Consider the following 21,876-nt stretch of genomic DNA (forward strand, 5'->3'; position numbering starts at 1 on the left):
CAAAATGCATGTTTATGTGCTAAATATGCTGACATTATGCAGTCTAATATATTTATTAATGTGAGTGACATACTTAATCTTTCTGATCAGCCTTAAATGCGCAGTGAAAATGCACAGGATGAGCCAGAGAGTACCATGTTGTACCAATAGGGGGCAGTGCTGATTCCCATAGGCAAAATGGGCAAGAAAGCACTTTTTAGTTTCCTACCCTTTATCCACGTACTTATGGAACTAATTGCTAGGTTTTGTTTGTGTGCCTTGTTTTATTTTTGGTTCTTGTTTTGTCATTTATTGATTTGTGCTTATTCTCCAAAGTACTGTTTCAAGTATGACTTGAATGTCTATGTATGTTGCTCATTGTTTTGTAAAAATCAGGAAAAAAAAATAAAAAATAAAGCATTTTTTTATACAATGAAACCACAGAAACCATTGGAAAAGTACAACAGACCGTTGAACCATAACTGCACAGAGACGTAATCTTTAATCTTTTCCTGCAGGTGTGAGACTCCATAACCATCACTCATCTAAACATCTAAGAGGTTGCATCTTTGCTGTTATTTGCACATATTTTCTAATTTCTTGTAAATAGTTTGTTATGCACAGAATCTACATGCACATGTTATATTTTTTGAGCCTACTCAGTCGTACATTTCTTTCAGTGTATGCTTTTTTTTTTTTTTTTTTTTTTTTTTTTTTAAGAACTACAGTATTATTTTATGTTGTAAATTTGTCCACACTGTACCATCTGTTATTCTTATTTTTTCTGTTTTTAAATCTATTTTTATTTTTACCTTAGTTTGAATATCCATGCTTCTATTTTACTTTAACTCTTGTTGGTATCGCTGAATTTCACCACTGTGGACAAAAAAATCTGTTTCTTTTCTATCAAAGCAACGTGTTTTCCTGTTGTTTTGATCATAGCCAACTGAGGAAATTTGTTTACATTCAAATTTATTTATGGATTAGCATGATACTTAAATCAGATTTGGCATCAAGCCGGCGTTGCCTGGTCTGCAGTGGTAGAAATTTGTTTTAAAACAGAGAACAAAAGCGTTGTTTTACAAAAGGTTCCTTATTGTGTGGAGAAGGTCTTAATGCAGCACAAAAACAAGAGTAAACAATTCCTCAAAATGTTTCCATAGAAACCGAGAAAATACTTGATTTCTTTAGGATTTTCTGCTGGCCCAGTGAGTTGGATGTGAAATGAAAAATAATTTGCTTCATCATTTGATTGCCTTGACAAAATTTTTAGTAGAAGGTTTCACTCTTGTTTTGGTTTTGAATTGTCCCAATCTATCCTAAATGCCAGAAACATTTACAAATTATGATTAATTTGATTGGATGTGACTGAGCAACAAAAAGATGTTAACAATTTAGAAGAGGAAAACAAATTTTACACTGTTTTTTAAATAACTTACCCATTTAAATAAGTTTGTATTTGTCTTCTGATACCTTTACATTATTACCTACAAATAAAACCCTGTGCAACTACGTAGGGTAGTGAAGTAGGCTCATCTGTGTGTGATTTAATCTTAGTATAAATGCAACAGTTCTCTGAAGGTCTCAGAGGTTTGTTAGAGAATGTTAGAGAACAAATCTGTTATAAAACAAGCTATAAACATCTTACAGAGCTCTGTATGATCCAACAACCTAGAAATGGAAAAAGTACGGCAATACTCTACCAACAAACAGCTACACACTTAAACGTAGGGATTTTATTTGCTCAATTTCATTTGTGCCAACACATAAACTGCACTAAAATGTTTAAAAGTTTAAGATGAAGTATAAATATACTCGTGGAAGGAACAGCTTCCAGAGGTCAAAAGTTGGTTCTTTACTTCTCTTACAAGAGATTCTTTTCATTACAAGATTTATTTATGACTATAAAAGTAATGAACTATTACATTTCATAGAAGCCTGTGAGAATTAATGGTAAAGGTAATGAGGGGCCTTAGACTGAAAGCTGCTGAGGCTTAGAAAGAAAGATTCATGGGACACTTGTGTTTATCCTGACACAGAGAAAAAATAAACACACAAGCAGCTGTTGGAGAATACTGCATGGACTGACGAACACAAATATAGTGTACATTTGTGTGTGTGTGTGTGTGTGCGCGTGGGCGTTGGTGTGTGTGTTATAGATGCTTATGTCTCTGAACCAACTCCTGTCATCACCATTTGCTGTTGGGCTTCAGCAGAGCCCAATAATAAATCCACCAAATTAAATTGGACTAATCAACATATTGAAAGGGCAAACAATGAGGCATTCACTGAAAATTCATGGGCAGAGCAACACAATGTAAGTCTGTTGCACGAAAGACTTTTGCAGAATTGACTAATGGGGGGAAAAACTATGAAACAATTGTCCATCATTAGCATCAGACACATCTTTCAGAACCTAACTCTGCAGACATATCTGCAGCATGTGCCTGAGGAAAAAATTGCATACAGCTCTCCCCCAGATAGCAGAAACAATATGAATTCAAGCATTATCCATGTAAATACAGCTGTATTCAGGTCTTGAGTTCTCATGTGTAAGAAAGCTAATACTGCCAGAAGGCACCTGCATATTTTTATTTCGATGAAGGCAAAACCACTGAAACCTTGCCGATATGCACACACTTGAATTCAGGCATTCAATATTCTGATTTACAAAGCTTAGAGAAAATTACAACCCTCTACTTCCTTTATTTATAACTTACATTCAAATTAGCCAAGCAATTTTAATATATTGCAAAGACAATCTCAGTAAATATATAAAATGTTACTGTTGTAGCTCTCAAGAAGTTTCTGTCATAATTATCACTAGATACTTGAGTTCCTTGGTTTCCTGACATTAAGTTATGGTTATACTTGTTTTACCTGGTGGTAAATTCTGCTCATAAACAAGCCACACCAGTAAGTTAGGTTAACGGTGTGGCTTGTTTATGAGCACGCATCCTAACCTGAAAATTATTTTCTTAATCTAAGATGTTGTGTCATGTTTTAAATAAAATTTTTATTTTACTGCAACCAAACTCCTCAAGTTTTCCACAAAGTCAATGTGTCTTTAGGATTGTACAAGCTACACTGTGTTCACATAAATCTTGGCCTCTTAAATCCTTTACCTCTTGTCTCTTCAGTGCACACTTCAGATTTTTCCAAGCGCATTTTCTTGTGGTTCAAGCAGTCCAGACTTCTTTAGGAAGCCTTTCAGCATGAGCCGAGAGGGGTCTGGCTGGTGGTGATGCATTCAAGCCCCCTTAACACACTTAAGTGCGGCTGCAATCTAAAAACTCAAACCGATTCTTAAAGTGGGGTCAAAACACTGAAATTAAGTTCTCTGAAGATCAAGAGAGACGGAAAAAGCTTTTATTCACGTTTCTGTTTTCCATCTGGTGCTGTGTAATTCAAACAACAATGATTAACAGCAGAGATGGAACTAAAATCAGAATCCAGGCAAAACTAAATATTTCGCTATTGTTTTCATTTTATGTCTATGGTTATGCTAATGTAGAAGTCCCAAAACAATGAGCCATGCACAATGATTGTCTTTGTGACTGAAAAGATTCACAACAGAAGATGATTAAGAACAATCAAGACAAAGCAGCAGATTAGAGCTCTCTGCATTCTTATCATCAATACTGTGAAGTGCTTTGGCTGCAGATAAACAGGGTGACGAGCCTGGAATTGATTTCTAAAATGTCACATCTGTCAGAATGCTAAATACGGTGGATGTGCAGGACTGTGTGAGTGAGTCTTAAGGGCTTCTGCATAACAAGCTACATGCAGACTATCTGGAGTATCTAGAAACGTAGCTGTTTTACTTGGGGTTGATGGTTAGGAGGACCATCACAACATGGATGGTCTTTTGTTGTTGTTTTGGAAAGCATTTATTTTACTTCCATGTTTTCATTAAAATTTTTCATAGCAAATGCCATTATTTGAGCAGCAGCATCCCTTTAAATATGCTTGTCACATCTAAACCGAGGACTTATTGAGCAGCTAAAGAGACAGTAAATCTTCTCAATCGACACCTTAAGGCTCTAGTCCAGAACCTTCCTATCTTTCTGGCATTCCATTTGAACAAGTTGTGTTTACCCCTTAAAATGCTTGAATGCATCAAGTTGCTGACATGTGACTTTGCTGAGTTTCACATTTTGTTTCAAAGTAATTTAACCCCTGGATCTTATAAAGTGGCAGTGTTTATGTGCTTCTCAGTCGCATTCATAAATTACTGTTTATTCCTGGTTTTTCTTCATCTAAGTGAAAATGTTCTTCTTTCCCCAGGCTGTGTGGCAAAGAACGGTTTAATAAAATATATATAGAATAAATTATTTAACAGAAGATTATATTAATATTACACACTGATTTATGTTTCTTATAGTTGTAAACTTCCAAATGCTCAGATCTCACAAAAAGACTTTAGAAGCTTGATTGTCTGGTAAGGGCTATCCAAGCAAGTTCACCTGTAGAGCAGACCACAAGATGCTCAAAGAAGTCTCCAAAAACAGTAAAATCTCAACACAGGACCATGACCAGGCTGTAGCTGCTTTTGATTTGAGAGTTCAAATCAAAGACATTGCACAAGTGTTAGCTTTTATGAGGAATGATGAATATTTTGTCCTGAAAACGTGTCGTATTTTAGAGGTTTCCATAGCAAAACCTGACCAGCTCACCATCATGAAATCCATTATGAATTTTACTATGTATTAGAAGGTGAGGCCACAAACTACACAGTTATTACCGAGATACTTCCAAGAATGTGTGACAATGGTCATATATGCTCATTTTTATTGATAAATGAATGTAAATCCTTTAAAAGTCTTTAAAATTTACAAGTGCTAATATCAAAAAATGGCTTTCTTCCCATTCATGTGAAGCTAACTTACTTTTTCTCAGATGTTTTATTTCCAGCTTGACCTCCATTGCAGTTCTTGCAAACACATTAATTATATGCATTTGCAACAATATTACTTCAAATGTTCCTTTATGAATACCTGGTAAAGTATAACCACAAAATTAATACTTGTGGCCCCAGGTACCTGGTGTCGCACAGGAAGTAATCAGTGTTTTTGCCATCAGCAGCCACAGCTTGCAATAACTCGAGAGGCAGGTAACCTTTAGAAACGGAGCCATGTAAACATCATAATGTTTTGAGTTGAAGGAAAAGCTCTTCCAACATGTAGTATATTAAAAAGCTGCAAAGGTTAAGCTTCTTATCTTACATTCATTTGTTTTTAACCTTCACGGTTTCCAATGGACAGTGTTCATGCATTTATATTTGTCACAAATAGCTTCATTACAATGTCAAGGTTTTGTTGAAAGATCACAACTGGACTGAGCTTCATGTTTTTCTAGAGGAAACCAGAGACAATAACAGGTTTCATGAAAAAGAGAGGAGAGGAACTCAATGAGCTGAGATCATTTACTTCAGATTAAGCCTTTAAAAAATAAATTAATTAGAAGGTGTGGGCTTGCAAACCTAAATTAATATATTCTCCTGCAATTTTAAAGTAATGAAAACATTAAGGAAGAGGAAAAACAAAAGATAAATCGACCAGTCTAAGGAAGCCGTTTCAGATTTAATAAGATATAGTGTAAAAGGCAATATTAAAAAGAAAAATGACTTTTATGGTAATGCTTATGTTTTTTTTGTTTTTTTTTACCAGCATAATTTACGGATACAGTCAATAGGAAACACATTAGTATTCTTTATACATTTCCCATAGTTTGTCACATTTCTACCAAAAATTCAAATGTTTTGGTTTTAAAAATACATGTATTTACCTTCCTCTGCTGGGTTACAGTGACTTTTGGAGTTGTGATGCAACAAAAAGTGAGAAGTTTCAAGAGGTGTGGACACTTTTCCAGAGTAGCAGAAGCATCTTTCTCTTTTTGTCACCGGGGAGGGTTGTCTTTGTTTTGCTGCTTTAATTAACCTAAGTTGGGTTCCTACCCATCCAAGGCTTCTCTTTGTCCTTGTGATGTGATGAAAAGCCTACAGGGGAAGAAACCAGACAGTCGACTGCACACGGCTTTGATCAAACTCCTTCTTCAAAAGCCTGATAGGCCTATTTAATGACCTATGGTTCCTTGTTTGAAACTAGCGTTTCACTGACGGCTGTTCCAGATGTTTTTTTGGTGTCAAACAGAGCGAGAGAGGCACTGTGACCTCGAGGTAATCTGTAAATCCATCCGTACAGTGATTACATTTATCACAGGCTGTGAATCAACCTTGTAAGATGCTGCCCTCCCGACGCTAAGTTCCACTCATTTGGAAAATATTAAAGCAGGTCTTTCCTCCAGCTCTGCATCGTGGAGTTGCAGCACGTCATGAGTGACTGCAACACTTTATCATGCGGAAAGATCATTATAGCACATCTATATACTAACACGAGTTTTTCCAACACTCGTGTGAACTGAAAATATTTCCAGACATTTTTGAGCAACAAAAAGAGAGAAAAATATTAAGCTTTGTACCAAAGTTATTATTAAAGGAATGATTAATTAATTATTACACTGAGGGGTTTCAAGGAAAACACAAATTACTAAATTTTGGTTGCAACATTGAAAGCCAAACTTTCCAGGAAAACTTTCACCATCAAAACTTGCTTTTAAATTTGTGACAAAATCACATAATCTGTGTTGGGACTCAGAAGCCACTCTAAAGTATCTGAGAGGTGAATTTTTGGGAGTGAATATTTGATGGGAAATGACACCAGTTGGTTGATGCAAGACACTGTAAGAACTTGTTGCAGTGAAGTTACAGTTCAGCCTGAAGCTGCAGGTGTCTCAGGTCTCTCTAAACCTCTTTGATGGTTGGGATCTGCAGCTTGTGGTCATAAAGTTTAACAATATTAACACTCAGAATTGAGAAAGTTTTTGAAACAGAGTGACTCATCTACAGCAACATAATGAAGAGCAGAGAACTAAGTTTGATTGTCTTTATAAAGGTATTAATGCAGAAGGTGAGTTGTTTTGCTGCTCCAGATCATACAGTTGTCTGGCAGCACATTTTTGGCAAGCAGGAAACATGTCAGCAATTATCTTCTAGATACAGTAATGGGTTATGAAGACATTTACAACAAAGTTATCCTACAGTCGGGTTCAGCCTCTCCAGTCCTTGACCGCCACTGTTCTGCATCTCTATGCATCCTGGCTCCAAAACAACTGATTTACCATCTGAATTACGTTCTTGGCATGTCAGCAAGTTTTGCAAAGCAGTTCAAATGTTCAAAACATTTGAACATTGTTCGAATGTGTTTTAAATTATAGAGTACTAGCATTATTCCTTTTGGTAACTGGCCTCTCAATGTGGTGTCACCAACATGAAATACTCTGTGATGTTAGGCTGTGTAGGTGTATAAAACAAGAGGTTGGGCCTTTAATTTATATATTAGGGTAATATCCTGTCAAAATTACTATTAATGTTAGTTGGAGTGTTAAAATATCCGTTGAAAAGTTTAATTGAACATATAAATTTATATGTTTCTATTATTATTTCTACATTGCTGTGCAGTGTTAATGCTGTGTTCTGATGCTACAGAAAAGTCAACAACAATGAGCACATGTAGCTCAAACATCCCATTAGCATCAGTATCAAGTTCCAGCCCTCTTCATTCATCAGTATGACATTTGTACTGAACTCCCCTGAATGGCAGCTGCTCATTATCCCAGCATGCAACATGCCATTAAAAGATAAGGGACTATTATACTGTGCACACAGCAGGTTATTGAGGAGTTTTCAATGACCTGACAGTGATTTTTGTCTAAGCTGCAACCCCCTGTGATTGGCTGTTAATATCGCTCATCACCTGCCTAATTACATGTTTACATTAATTAAAGGCGTTATTAACAGAAAGCATGATCCACAACATGTGGGGTAGATTCGCGGTCAGCCTCTTCTCCACGCCGCAGGCACAGATGGTGAAGTTTGTCACAGATAGCATGACGTTTCGCTGTTTATTTTGCTCTTGTGAAGACCGGGGAGCGCTGCTGTCTCGCTCTCACAGCACAGAGATTTCACTTCACACCTTTTGTGAAAGAAGCCAGCATCAGTGCCTTTGGCAACCAGAACTGTTCATTAGAAGACTGGGAATGCGTGATAGCAGAACTCGCAACCTGCTTGACACATTTCCGAGGGTGTAATTGGGTTTCCTGTTTCCCTGTTGTTTCATTTTGGAAAAATGCCAAAGGTCCTCTAATTAAATCTGGGGTGACGCTGTTTCTTGTCTCTGGCTTTCGTCTCCAACCTTTTCTACTGGCTCAGGTTGGTCAGTAATGCATGAACTGAAGGGATTTACCAAATTCCTTTTTAGCTTTGTGGACTTAAACGTTTCTAATTTCTCAAGATGTCGTTCCATGGGTTTGCTCATTTATTTTATCCATAGTTTTTCTGTTGCACCCACAAACCACAAACTTTTTACTGCAAACGTCTGTTGTGCAGAACCAGGCTTCTCTACAATTATAGCTGTCTTTTGTTGTTTACCAACTTTGAACATCTAGAGACAAAATTTTGCTTCATTAACATTTTAGTGGTATCTGAATATCAGTTTTAAAATTTCCTACTGATTCTCAATTGGATTTTGATCTGATTTTGAAATTTGACTAGGCCATTCTAGAATTTGATTGGCTGTATGTATAGTGATTGCTCTGCTGGTAGGTGAACCTAAACCCAGTCTCAAGTCTTCTGCAGTCTAATAGGTTTCACTCAGATTTATCTCCATTCTTATTTTCCACCAACACTTGTCTAGTTTCTGAAAGATTCCAGATCTTAACAAGTAAATTTCTTTTAATTACAAAAGGTGAACAAAAAATGTTTTGTGGTTTGATTTTTCAGCCTTTATCTCGATTGTTCTTATTGTACCTCGATGCATAAGCCAGAATTTCGATTATGAAAAGATTAGCAGCTAAGTATTTTATGAATATGATATCAATGCAGTTCTTAAAGTTTAGTGAATTAACATCCACATGTTTTATAGCTGGTTGTAGCACAGTGCGGTAGCCTAAAAAAAGACAAACTTCTTTACCTTTTTGCATGGCTGCAAAAATGTGCTGCTACTTTTTTTGTCAAATGTGGTGCAACTAACAACTTTTTGGCTGAAGCTGATAACCACTCCTAAGAAAGGATGTTTGGACCCACAAACAGCCTGGTTACACTTAGGCAAATCCTTTCTGGGTGCACAGAATATCACTGTATACCTCTGTTGAAAAACAACAAAAATCTCTGTGTTCAGATTTTCTGTCTCCATGCAAAAACAGGAAACAGGTCAGCTTGAATAAAACTTAGTTTTAGTTTAAAAATTACATTTTACTCTTATACTAAATCTATATAAATCCACAATGAGCAACCCTGGCTGTGTGATCACTAAAATAACTGCAACATCAATATTCAGGAAGAAAAATAGGTTTAAAAATGTGCTTGTCAAGTCCCTGCCAGACACACAGGCGTGCTGGAGTGAGCTCTTTCTAATTAGTGGATACAAAGACACCCGCCATCCAAACATATCCAGTCCAAGGAAAGTCTGGCAAGTGGGAATCCTGTTAAAAGCATTCCGCTGCTAACACTGTGGTAGTTTTGGACACAAACCTAAACTGGGAATTACTGGGCTAAAGATCATGAGCCATTGTTGTTCATTTTTGGGGACGTTTGTGTGTCCGCTGTTTATAGGTGGAAAAGGAGGAGTGTGTGTTCACTTTGAGTGATCTCTCAAGACGAGAGGTTGCAAAGAACGATGCTAATGTGTCTGTAGTCTATCAGTACTATACAGGGTTGTGTGTATCCTCAAGATGGATGACTGACAGTTGCTACTGGCAGATGAATTATTCAAGGAGGCAGGTGGTCTGCCACTTTGCTGCCATCATTGACTGGCATGATTGAAGTACAGCTCAAAAAATTAGAACATTGTGAAAAAGTTCCATATTTCATGGCTCTCTTTTCAGAAACTGAAACTCATTATATACATTCATTACAGACTGAGAAAAATTGTTCTGGCCTTTACTTCAGGTAATTTTAATGCTTAGGGCATACTGACAGTGAAAGTCCAAAATTCTGTGTGTCAGGAAGTTAGAAAAAAATGATAGCAAATTTGTAGAAAGTTTAGTGGAAGGAAAAAGAGTGAAAGGAGAAGTGCATCTGCAACACAGATATCAATAGTCTTGACAGGATTGTCAAGTAAAATTTATACAGAAATATGTTGGAAAAGTCAACATGACAAGAATAAAATTGAAAATGCATACCCACAATAAAACCACGCCTGGTACAAATACATTAGAATACGCTTTAATAAAGAAATATGTTGTCTTTTTGCATAAACCACATATAAATGCACACTATAAATGGAGGCTATCTAGAAGTATACTAAAGCTGCTTGAAGAGAGCACATCAGTTTCATCATTCCACTTTTTCTTCATCTTGACTTTATTCTCAATATTTTTTTAACAAAGTTCAAGAAACTGACTTTTGAATTTTTATCAACAATTTTACTTTAGTACTGGAATAAAGTTTTGACTTTATCATGCAATGAAATGCAAAACAAAACAAAACAAAACAAAAAACATGTGCACCTAATTCTTTTATTTTGGAGTCACTGCAGTTTTTTTATTGTTCAAAGGAACAGTTCAAATGAATCATTAGAAACCAAAATTAATATCATTGATGCCTAAATGTCTGATTGCAGCTGTAGATCTTGGCAAAGGTCTACCTGTTTGAACATTGCATCTCTAACTCTCTGCTACTCTTAACTCTCTGCGACAAAAGAGCACACAGGAAGCCCCTGTTTCCCCTTTAAACATCAGAACTCTAAATAAACTACAGCTTCAGCTCTAGTCCCTTACAGCTGGAAACACTATATCCTTGTCAGGTGAAGCAGGCCTTTACACCACGCAGGCAAAACTCCACATGAGAAAGTTCATACTTCAATAGGAGAAAAAAACAAAAACGAAAACAAACCTCTCATCATTCAAAAGAACCCACCGCAATGTCATGCCCTTAAGAGATAGAAACAAGCACTGCATGCAGCCCCCACATCATCGACTGGCATTTGCTGACAATAGCAGGAACAAAGACCTTGCAGACGTCCAGAATGGTCTTTGGCTCTCCTTTTCCATTATCACATGGCAACAGTCCAATCCCACACAGTAGCACAGCGTTCTCCAACAAAGGGAGGGCTCTCTTTAAAATGCAGGGATATTTAGCACAAGAAGATGTGCACAGAAGTTGTGGGATGCAATTATGACTGATAGTTTTTGTGCAATTACATCTTGATACTCTGGCAGCATGCAGAAAAGTGTAGGAGTGGACCATGTTTGGCACAATTACACACAGAGCCAGACCTTCCACAATACAAAGAGGAGCCTTTCAACAGAGAGAAGAGCTGCGGCCCCACAGAGAGCCACACTGAACCATTGAACTGGAATATGGGTAATACACTGCATTAGATGTGGTTCATTTCTGAGCTGAAGACGTGCGACATTGGAGAGCAATATCCAACACAAAGTACCAACACCAGGGCTGCTTAATGAAAAGAAACTTAGTTCTGCTTTGAAATTGGAAATCCTTCTCTGCTTATTATAGCAACTAATGAAAGTAAACATTTTTAGATGGTGGAAAACAAATTAAAGTTGTCCATCTAACATCACTTTCTGGGTATCCGTAGTGTAAAAGTCTCTCTGACCACACCAGTCCACTTCACAAAGTATTTTTTGTATAACAAAGTGATATAAAACATTCATCAACAATTCCCAACAGAGTTGGACATCTTCTGCAGGCGTAATACGTGCCGAAGGATTGAGCTCCTTTTGTCTTTGAACTCTTGCAGCCTGTCTAACTGAGCATACTAATACACCTCATTAACATATTTGGTTTTAGGGAGCACATAAAAAATAACAAGAAGGAGCTGGCCATTACTGCCAGGAAAGTCATTAAGATTTAGTGTTTTGCTGAACCGTAATGGCAGGAATTACCTCCCCGTTAATAATGGAAACCCATTCAAAGAGTGGGGGCTTAAGCAGACTGTTTACTCTCCCATATTTTCAATTACTGAAGGAGTTCAATGACCATAAGGTACAAACTAAACAGGATGTGCACAACGCAGTGCTACTCAATGCATATATATTCAATTTTGACAGGAAAAGGTAAAAAATTATCGTACAACCTTTAGTAAATGTACTAGTAATACACAAACCAGCCATCTTATTAGGTAAACCTGGCCAGTACCAGGTGTGACCAGCTGTTGCCTTCAGAACTCCCTTAGTTATCTCATGCCATATATTTAACAAGGTGTGAGATTCATTGCTAAGAAATGTTGGTCTATATTGACACTACAGTAACTGCGGAACCAGCTAGACATGATTTTGTGCATTGTTAGGAACAGGCATCTGCAGCTGGAAACTCAGAGGACAGAAAGAAATGGGCAGGATCAGCAACTACACTCAGCCAGGCTGCTGCTAAGGAGTGCACCAAAAAAATCTTTTATTGTTCTATGTTGGTGACCATGTGATGTCGGTTTTCTGTTTTTAGCTGACAGGAGTAGCTCCTCATTTGTTCTTCTGCTGCTATATATGCCCATGTGCTAATAGGTTTGACATATTCTGTAAGGTATTCTGCATACCGCTGTTATGCGGGTGGTTATTTGAGGTAACATCTTTATCGTCTGCACATTTTCTGTTGACCTCAACATTAACAAGACATCTTCATCTGCACAACTTTCTGCTCCGTGGATATTTCTTCATGTCTCTCTTTCTTTGTGAACCTGACAAATGGTTGTGTGCAAAAACCCTAACCCAGTAAATCAGGAGTTTCTGAAATATGCTCACCTGGCACCTACAGCCATGCCACATTCAATGGAACTTAAATCTTCTTTCTTTCTCATTCTGATGCTATATTTGAGCTTCTGCAAATTATCTTTCCTAAGTGTGTATTCCTGAATACGTCAAGCAACATGGAGTGGGGAATTTAATATTTGTGTTATCAAGCAGCTGAATAGATGTTCTTAATGAAGAGGATGGTTCGTGTATAAAGGATAACTTTCATTTAAAGGACTTAAATTATTTATTATTGCATCAGTGTGGAATAGGAATGGACTAATTGTTTAAAGCTACGGAATGATTTTAAAGTTTCAGTCTTCCTGTCCCTATAGTTCAAAGTAATTTCAATGGTTATCCTTGAATTGCCTTTTCGAAATGTGCTATAGAAATAAACTTATGCCTTATGATGACTGATGATGTTTCTGTACACCTGGAGAAAGTTAAGGCACATCAATGCACTGATCTGTTCTAAGTAAATGGGTGGAGTCAGAGTAACTTGGTCAAATTGTAAGGTAGAGTTGTGTATCATCTGCAAGACTATGCTTACCAATCCTTTGTCTGTAAAGCCATTGACTTTGTTAGACTTGTGTCACTCTATGAAAAAGCAAAACGTTCTACAATTCTGTGAGACAAGCAACTTCAACCTCTTGTCTTATTGTCAGATAAGCCATGCAGTCAGAAAGTTTAAAGAATAATTATAATAATTATTATAAATATAATAATTTAAAATAATTGATAAATAAAAATAAACAAAGCACCTGAGACTAAGGCTAAGTCAGCTTTATGGATTCACTCCTCCAATTCCGCTAGGGGGCTCTGTAGTTGGTTTGCAATGGGATAGGAGGGGAGGTGAAACAGGAGAAGAAACTTACGGCAGGCCAGTAATGCACTGAGACTGCCGTTAGCTGAGGCTAACAAGCTGAATCTACCATAAAATCACATCCTACTGGCGTTCATGAGTGTTACCCAACGTGGTGAGTTATATTAATGCTGTAAGCCGTGGGGAGATGAGTTTTTGTTATATGTTCTAAGCGTGAGCTTGGTGAATTTGCTAGAGCTAATTAGCCAAATGCTAGCTGTGTTTTGCTGTACTCTGATATTTGAATGCCGATGTCTATTATATTACGAATTGTTCTAAGAGTAAGTTTCGCCTTATAACCAGTCAAGTCAATCCTAGCTCTTAAAACTACCGTATGTTTAAGTTTGTGTTTATTGAATACTGCAATACTAAGTATTGATGCTTCGTTTTTACTTTATTTACAGTTTATCCGGCATGTCCGTGTAAAGGCACTCGGCAATAAAATTAACAACAACGGCTATCTTATGTTCTTTGTAACACAGCTTGTTTTGCCATATATGGGCCATGACAAGCCCTGTGCTTCTTTCCACCAGTCCAGCTAACCCAGACAGACATCACTGCTGCAGCAGCAAGAGGGCCTTAACTCCAGCTGACACAAGCTGGATAGCTGCCATCATTCCTTGGAGGTGAAAAAATACATCTCCCTCCGCAGAAGGAGTACAGTCTCCAAAAGGATAGAGCAGACATTAGCAAGCGTTGAGATGGAGAACTATTTGGAAAAAGCAGCAACTGGAGTGAGAGAAAAGTGATTCAGGCCGACATGTGATGCAGTATGTCGGGGAAAAATGTCTCCTTTTTTTTGAAAGTGATATGAAGACTTGTGTCAGAAGCGCTCATGTCATTTTGTTTGGAAGAAGAAATAAGCAAAGGAATGTGATTCATTTTAATTTCAATCATGCTCCAGGACATGAATATTGAGGCAAAACAAATTAAAAACAATCAGCATTATTAATTGTAACTCATTTAATTGAAGCTGAATATATTTGTTTTGAGGGTTGATGATCTTGCTCTCAGAAATACTCCAGAAAAGACTGCATAGTCAAGGCTTTGTCTTCTGCCCGGATGTACATTAAGGTAATTAAAACAAGTCTGAGCTCAGAAGACAGATTATTTCCTGAGTCAGGGAGCAGCCTTAAGCCTTAAAAAACCCAGACATTTATTTCTCAAATTAATCATATTAAAATATCTCCACTAATAGCATTTTTCATTGAACTTCATCCTAACATAACAAGCTATGCTTGTTTATGTTGTAATAAATTTAATAAGAAAAAACAGCCTCTGAATCACCAGCTAAAAAGCTGACTTTTTAAAATTACCCAGTGTCAGATGATGTGAATGAAAATACAATTAATCCTATACTTTATATATTTTACCTAAGATTATTTTCAAAATATTACATGATAGATATTGCCCAGAAAAAAAAAACCTTTCAGCAAGAAACCTAAAAACACAAAGAATCCATGGATTACTAAAGGTTTTAAAGATGGAAAACACCTTGTACATTTAACTATGTAAATACGACTTTTTTTTTATTTTTTTATTGTTTTATTTTATTGAGGCTGCAACATAACAAAATGTGGAAAAAGTGAAGCATTTTGAATGTTTTGCATGTGCACTGTTTATGTATAATGCCACTTGTAAACCTAATTTCATATTAATAGTTTTATTATTTTATGTTCAATCAATATTGAATGTTTAATGACAAGTACAAAGCCTAATGGCTGCCAATGGGTCCTTTGTTAGGTCTACTTTCAGAATTATTTAATTTTCTTATTCAACTCGATAATAAACATTGCAGGCCTTTCTTCATCTCAGCAAACTTATTTGGCACATAAAAAATGTTCTTCACCTGCTTAGTATTCACAAAGCATATATTGTATGATTTATATTTTAAGACAAAGCCCATTTCAGCACTTTGAGAAGTTGTGTGTATTTCTAAGTTGTGAGCATCAAACACTCGTACAGCAGAGAGCTTTACTCTCACTTCCACTGCCCTTGAAATTTCGATTATAGAAATCCATTTAGTGCACTGAAATGACTTACTCCCCGAACCCTTCAGCCTCAGCGGAGCCGGTCAGACCAGCAGATGTGTGCCGGTTTTGCAGTCAGGCATAGTGACAAGCGTTTGGTGCAAAGTGACAGGTGGACACCTCTCCTCCACACCAAGAGGTCACCCGATCACCAGAGACGCTTCTCATCCCTTCAGACATCATCGGATGCTGGTTGCAAACGGATGTAAAATCAATAAGGCTCGACAAATGATGGAAGCAGCTCCTGTTCGAAAGACAACCAAGTGTAATAAGCTGTAGAAGTTTTATAACAAGGTGTGAGAAATTAGATCATTTTCAACTCTGTCCCAAAGAAATATAAAATACTTGAGGTTTTGTCTTATAATAGGGATGCTGGATATAAAACTTTTAAATCTCTTTAGTTTGAAATGACATGGTCAAATGTAGCAGTAATCTGCAGTTCCCAAAACCAATTTTTATAGAGATAATACTTTCCAGTTACAGGAAATGTAGTCTGTGGTAACTGCTTAAAAGAATAGCTGAAAATGGGTTTTCTCCCTCAAATGTTACTGATGAATAAATTTAGAACAACAACTAAGAAATCCATCCATCCATCCATTTTCTGTTCACCCTTGTCCCTAATGGGGTCGAGAGGGTTGCTGTTTCCTATCTCCAGCTACGTTCCAGGTGAGAGGCGGGGTTCACCCTGGACAGGTCACCAGTCTGTTGCAGGGCCAACTAAGAAATCCTTGATCATATTTTGTGAAATAAGGACCAGTTATCAACTTTTACTGACTCATAATTGTTATATACTGGAAATACCCATGAGAAATTAATGAGAAATTATGTTAAATATTAGAGGACAAACTACAGACAAGTCGCCAGTTAAACAAAAGCTACATTTCTTTCCTTTCATCGAAAAAACGGGTCTGCCTCCTTCCAAATAAGTGAAAGTAAGGCACAATCTTCCAGTTCTGTTGTGATTCAGGGGCTAAAAGCTGATGAATCAAGACTGGCTCTGAATCTTCTTTTTGGCTCCTTTTTCATTTGTACCCCATATTTAAACATAGACATTAGAACTTAGAACTAGGCTGAAATTCCTTACTTTGGGGTTTCGAGAGACTTACAAAGTCTTAGTGATTTTTTTTCCCATTACTTAATGAAGTTGCCCCACTGCTATCAGAAGGAATCAACTCAAATTGAAACCAAGAAGGATTCCCAAAACATTTGAGCCCAACTCAGAAAAAAAAAAAAGTAAAGGAATTCTAATTTTGAAGAAGAGTTAAGAAAAAAAATTCTCTAATTCTGTCATTTAAGAATCATTTTGGTAATGCTAATTGACCTAAATCAGGAAATGTTTTATCTGATTTATTGTCAATGTAAGAAAAAGCCAATAGCAGAGCTAATTCTTCATTTAGGACTTCACCACTTAAGAGGAAGCTTCTGCTAAGTTAATTTTTTTGGACCAATTCTAAAACAGTAATTTACTTGGCTGTTTTGTAAACTTTCAGTTAAATAAAGTGTGACATTTGTGTTGATGTTTTGGTTATTGACTTAAGACCTCCTTGTGTTTATGATTAGTCCTAAGGGTTAGCGTATTTAGTGAGATGTGCCAGCTACTGGAAAAAGATTGAGTATTTTTATGTTTGGAAATATCTGGTTTCAACTGGGTATGCATCATTAATATCCTAATACGCATAAATATGGTCTCATCACTAAGTGAATTCATGTATAGCTAAATATACTTCCTTTTTTCAGGTGTGACTCATGTAATCTGTCGTTCCTGTTATGCAAGACTGAAACCTCCGGCACGTTAATATATGGATGCTGCTCCAATGATCACATCCAATATGGTTCCACTGTAAACAGGTCAAACACGGAAAATATATCACTGCATTTCAGTGGTACTGAACTGATTCCAGGAAGCAATCTTGCAATCAACTTCCTAATGTCACTTAAATATTACTCAGAAAGAAAATGGCAGAGGAAGCAATGAGTCATGGGTGATATTTCATTCAGGGACTGCAGCACTTTGAAAGCATTGCTGTCAAAACTTGACAGACTCTTGTATATACAGCTAAATTAGCCCAAAATGTTAACCTGTGCCATTAACTAAACTCAAAAGCCCAAGTTGCTGCAGTGCTGTTCTCAAAGACAGCGGATCGGTGATTTAGAAGTTTAGGTGGAAGATGTCTGCACAGGTCATGAATGTGGCAAAGCCATGTCCTTTGGAGCAGCTGCTCAGATGATGGCTTGTGAAGATCCACAAAGACTGAAGATGAATGTAGAACCTGACACAGTGAGATTAATCAAGAATAGCAATATTCCACTCATGGTATCTGTTTCCAATAACTTTGTGCATTCTTGCCACAGCTGTCTCCAGGATGGAAATAATTTTCTGACTTTCCTCTGACATGAGGAGAAGAAAGTCGAGCTTTGTTTTTGTCCTCACTTTGTCATTTGGTTCTTTCTGAGTTTCCCTGTTATTTAGTAAATTTAGTTTAATTTAATCTTTGATCCAAACAATTTGACAGTATTATTGCATACTCCCTTCTCTTTCTGCCAGGTAGTAAATTGGTTCCAAAAGTCAGTTTGCTACACCAGAAACCTCTTGTATGGCTTGGGTTTTTCTAAGCAGCAGAAATGGCTGTTTATAATGATGGATGGTTGTGGAAAGTAATTTTGAACATGATTTGCTGGTTAAAAAATGCATCACTATGGTGGAAAATGGTCCCCAAGACGTCTCTTGCAGAAGGACATACCTAATACATACAGCACATACCTCATTTACACTTAATCCAGTGACCACTCTATAATTTCACGCCTTATTTGAAATTTTATGCCAAAATTATGCATTCAAGTTGGAGTGGAAGTGGGCAAGTCTTATAGTTATTCTTCATTGCTCCATTTTCTATACCTGATTCTTCCTGAAGATGGTTGAGGAGCTGATGCTCATTTCTGACCCACACTCCACCTGACCCATTTCCACATCTAGAAAACTGTTATTTACTGGTTTACTAGGCCACGAGTCCTGCTCCATCTGCAGACCACACATATGTAGTGCTGGCGTAAAAGAAACTTCTAACTTCAAGACATTACTTTGTGGGTCATGCTGGATGCCTTTCTGCCTAATTCACATTTTCCCATGAGACCACATTAAACTCCAGAGTTGGCTGAAATGAGAGGTCTTTTTATAGAAATGGGTAGGAGTTACTCAAAAGTCCTTTTATTTTCTCAAGGTTTGTTTTATTACTGTCTACTTTTTAACAAAAATACTTCCGAATCCTATGCCACTTAAAACTGTGTGTGACATTAAAAATGACAATGAGGTTGGTTTAAAACTTATTTGTTATGTTTGTTTGTGAATGCTTCCATTGAGTCATTATTATCCTAAAGGATGATATTCCTCTTAATCTTCTGATTTCACATAGAAGCTGTTTATATTTCCCTCCACTTTGACAAAAGCTCCAGTTCCAGTTGAAAAAAAGAAGAAAAAAAACTAAGCCCAGAGTTTGCTGTTGCCTCCACCATGTTTCACTGTAAGAACACTGTTCCTTTGGTGATTTGCTTTGTTGCTTTTCTGCCAAACATCCTTTTATTTCAGGCCCAGAAAAGTTCAACCTGGGTTTTATCAATCGTAGCACATTTTCCAAATGCAAGGAGACTTTAAATATGTTTTTGCAAAACTTGGAAGTTTTTCTTTGCAAGAAAATGCTTGTTGTTCTGTCCATGTTGTTCCACAGCCAAGATCCGAGAAGAATAAAGGAGACTGTTGTTACATGTACTAGACAGCCAATATTTGAAGACATTTCTGCAGCTGCTTCAAAGCTGCTGTCGATCTCTTGGCAACTTTCTTCTAATGTTCTCTGGATGCAAAAGCATGAATTTTTTCTAGAGGTTCTTGTTGAGTCCTTTGTTTCTGTTGAGTCATCAGAAGAGATGCAAGGATTCATGTTAAAAATAAATGAGAATCAACTATAACTGCTTTGTGTAAAGATTGTGACATTAAATGTAGGGTAATTTATGAAGGGAAAATGCATCCTGGCCTAAACTGAATGGAGTGATTACCAGAAGTACAGGCTCTTCTTTCACCTGAACGATTTCTGAGGGTACTGCAAAAACAAACCCCTAGAAATTTCAGCTTGCTAAGTATTCTTACACTGACTGTATCTAAAACAACAACTTTGACTGTAATTAGCCTTTCAATGAAGTTTTAAGTAAACCCGTTTCTCTCTCTGTTGGTTCTGTAAGTCAGCTCCTCTTTCCTTCTGTCGGTGTAATGGAACCAAACTGGGGTGAGATAATGCCTGGACTGCCAGCCAAGCTCAGCCCTTGCATCCCTTCATACAGGAAGTCTGCTGCAGTCAGAGCAGTGCACTCCTGCCACCTGCTGGTGTGATGTCAACGTGCAGCTCTGTGAACAGATGGACAGCAGAGTGACAGCTCCAAACCACTTTGCTATTCTCCAAATGTCAGAGAAGGTCAGGGCATCCTCTTTGGCTCTACAGTCGAATTCAAAACACTCTCCAGGGCATTTCCAAACGCACTATCAAATCCACCTGCTGTGATCTGCCACAACCTTATGCTGCCAAAGGTTAAACACTTTCCTCAAGGAAATGTGGACAGTACACAATGGTGACTGGTACTGCAGCTCTTCAGTGAATGTAAACAAGCATAATATAACTTCATGGTTAATGAAGCTGATTCGCTGGATGCTGAATTAACAAATCCTAATCCCAGAGAGGCTACAATAAGCCATTTAGTGAAATTAAACTCAGTTTGTGTGTGAACACTTTAAAACATTAGTTGACGAGAAAATTATCATTTCTGGCAAGAACATTCCTCCAGCTGTGTATTTCCATTATACTCTCTAAAAACAATAATTGCAAAGTTTTTATCTAAGCAAATTAACATTAAATAAACAGGACACACTTGTTTCAGAAATACAGCCAACAAATTCAGAACTTTTACGGAGGCTGCAGGTTATAAGTGATTGTTTAGGGACATATTATAAATACTTATTGGACATAGTTATTTATACATAATTTAAAGAGAAATGAAATACAGATTTTTTTTTTTGGCCAGTCATGAACTTCCTTTTCAAATTCATGAGCAATCACTAGTGTGATTTGTAAACATTAATTATGCTGCTAAAGCCTCATTACTCTTTAGCGTCCTCTCGACACTTCAGGCAGATGGCTGCCCATCAGGTTTCTGCTCTAACAAGTTCATTTTCAACACTATTGCCACCTGTTTATCAGGATTGGGGACTGTATTGGAATTAAGTTTTGATGCATCCATTGCTTTTTTTCTTAGACCACAACTTTTTCGTAACTGCACAGTTGTTACCGTTGCTGTAAAGTAGATCCCTGGTTCAAATTCAGGCCGAGATTTTCTGTTCTATCCGTGCTTGTCCTACGCAGAACATGACTAAAGTGATTGGTGAGGTTTAGCAGACTGGCCTTCCACATTGTATTGTGGACACGTTTATTTGGGGGGAGGGGGTGAACCTTGACCTGATCTACTGGCACAATGGTATGGAGCAAGGCTCCCTATTTTGGTTATCTCACAAATTTTAACAAATCTTGTGATCTTTCTGATATTATTGTTGATCACAAACCAACCTCTCTTAAGGCCCACTGGTATCTGATTTAGTTCAGTTTGTCATTTTGAGACACTACATGCCATGCATGATGCCTTGCCACTGACTCTCTGTGTATATTTTGCTTAGTGATGTTTTTTATGAAAATGATGTAAACATATATATAACTTCACATGCAGAATTTTTGATTTCATTAAAAAATAATAATCATGATTTCCACTGTGCTACAGCAGTAAACTGTGGATTTAAGTTTCATTATATATACAGGAAATCTTCAGTATTCATAGAATATTATAAATGTAAAATAATCAAATTTCCCCTAAAAGTGTGTTGTAAATCAAACCATAGGTTAATTTTTCAGAAAGATTTAATAACGTTTGTTTTAATTATGTTTCAATCTGGCAAAAAAGAAAAAAGCCAAATCAAAAAATCAGTTTTAATTTGATTTAAGTGACTATATTTTTGTTAAAATAATTAATCGAATGTCCAAGTCATACCTCAGTCTGAACTGGAGAAGTTTGGTAGAATAAAATACACAGACTTTCTTTTTCTTTTTAGAAATTAGGAAATAATCCTTGTAATGATACACATATGATTACCCTTATGTAATGAGAGGTAAT

This window comes from Gambusia affinis, linkage group LG09 (assembly GCF_019740435.1).
Source record: "Gambusia affinis linkage group LG09, SWU_Gaff_1.0, whole genome shotgun sequence".
Taxonomy (NCBI): Eukaryota; Metazoa; Chordata; class Actinopteri; order Cyprinodontiformes; family Poeciliidae; genus Gambusia; species Gambusia affinis.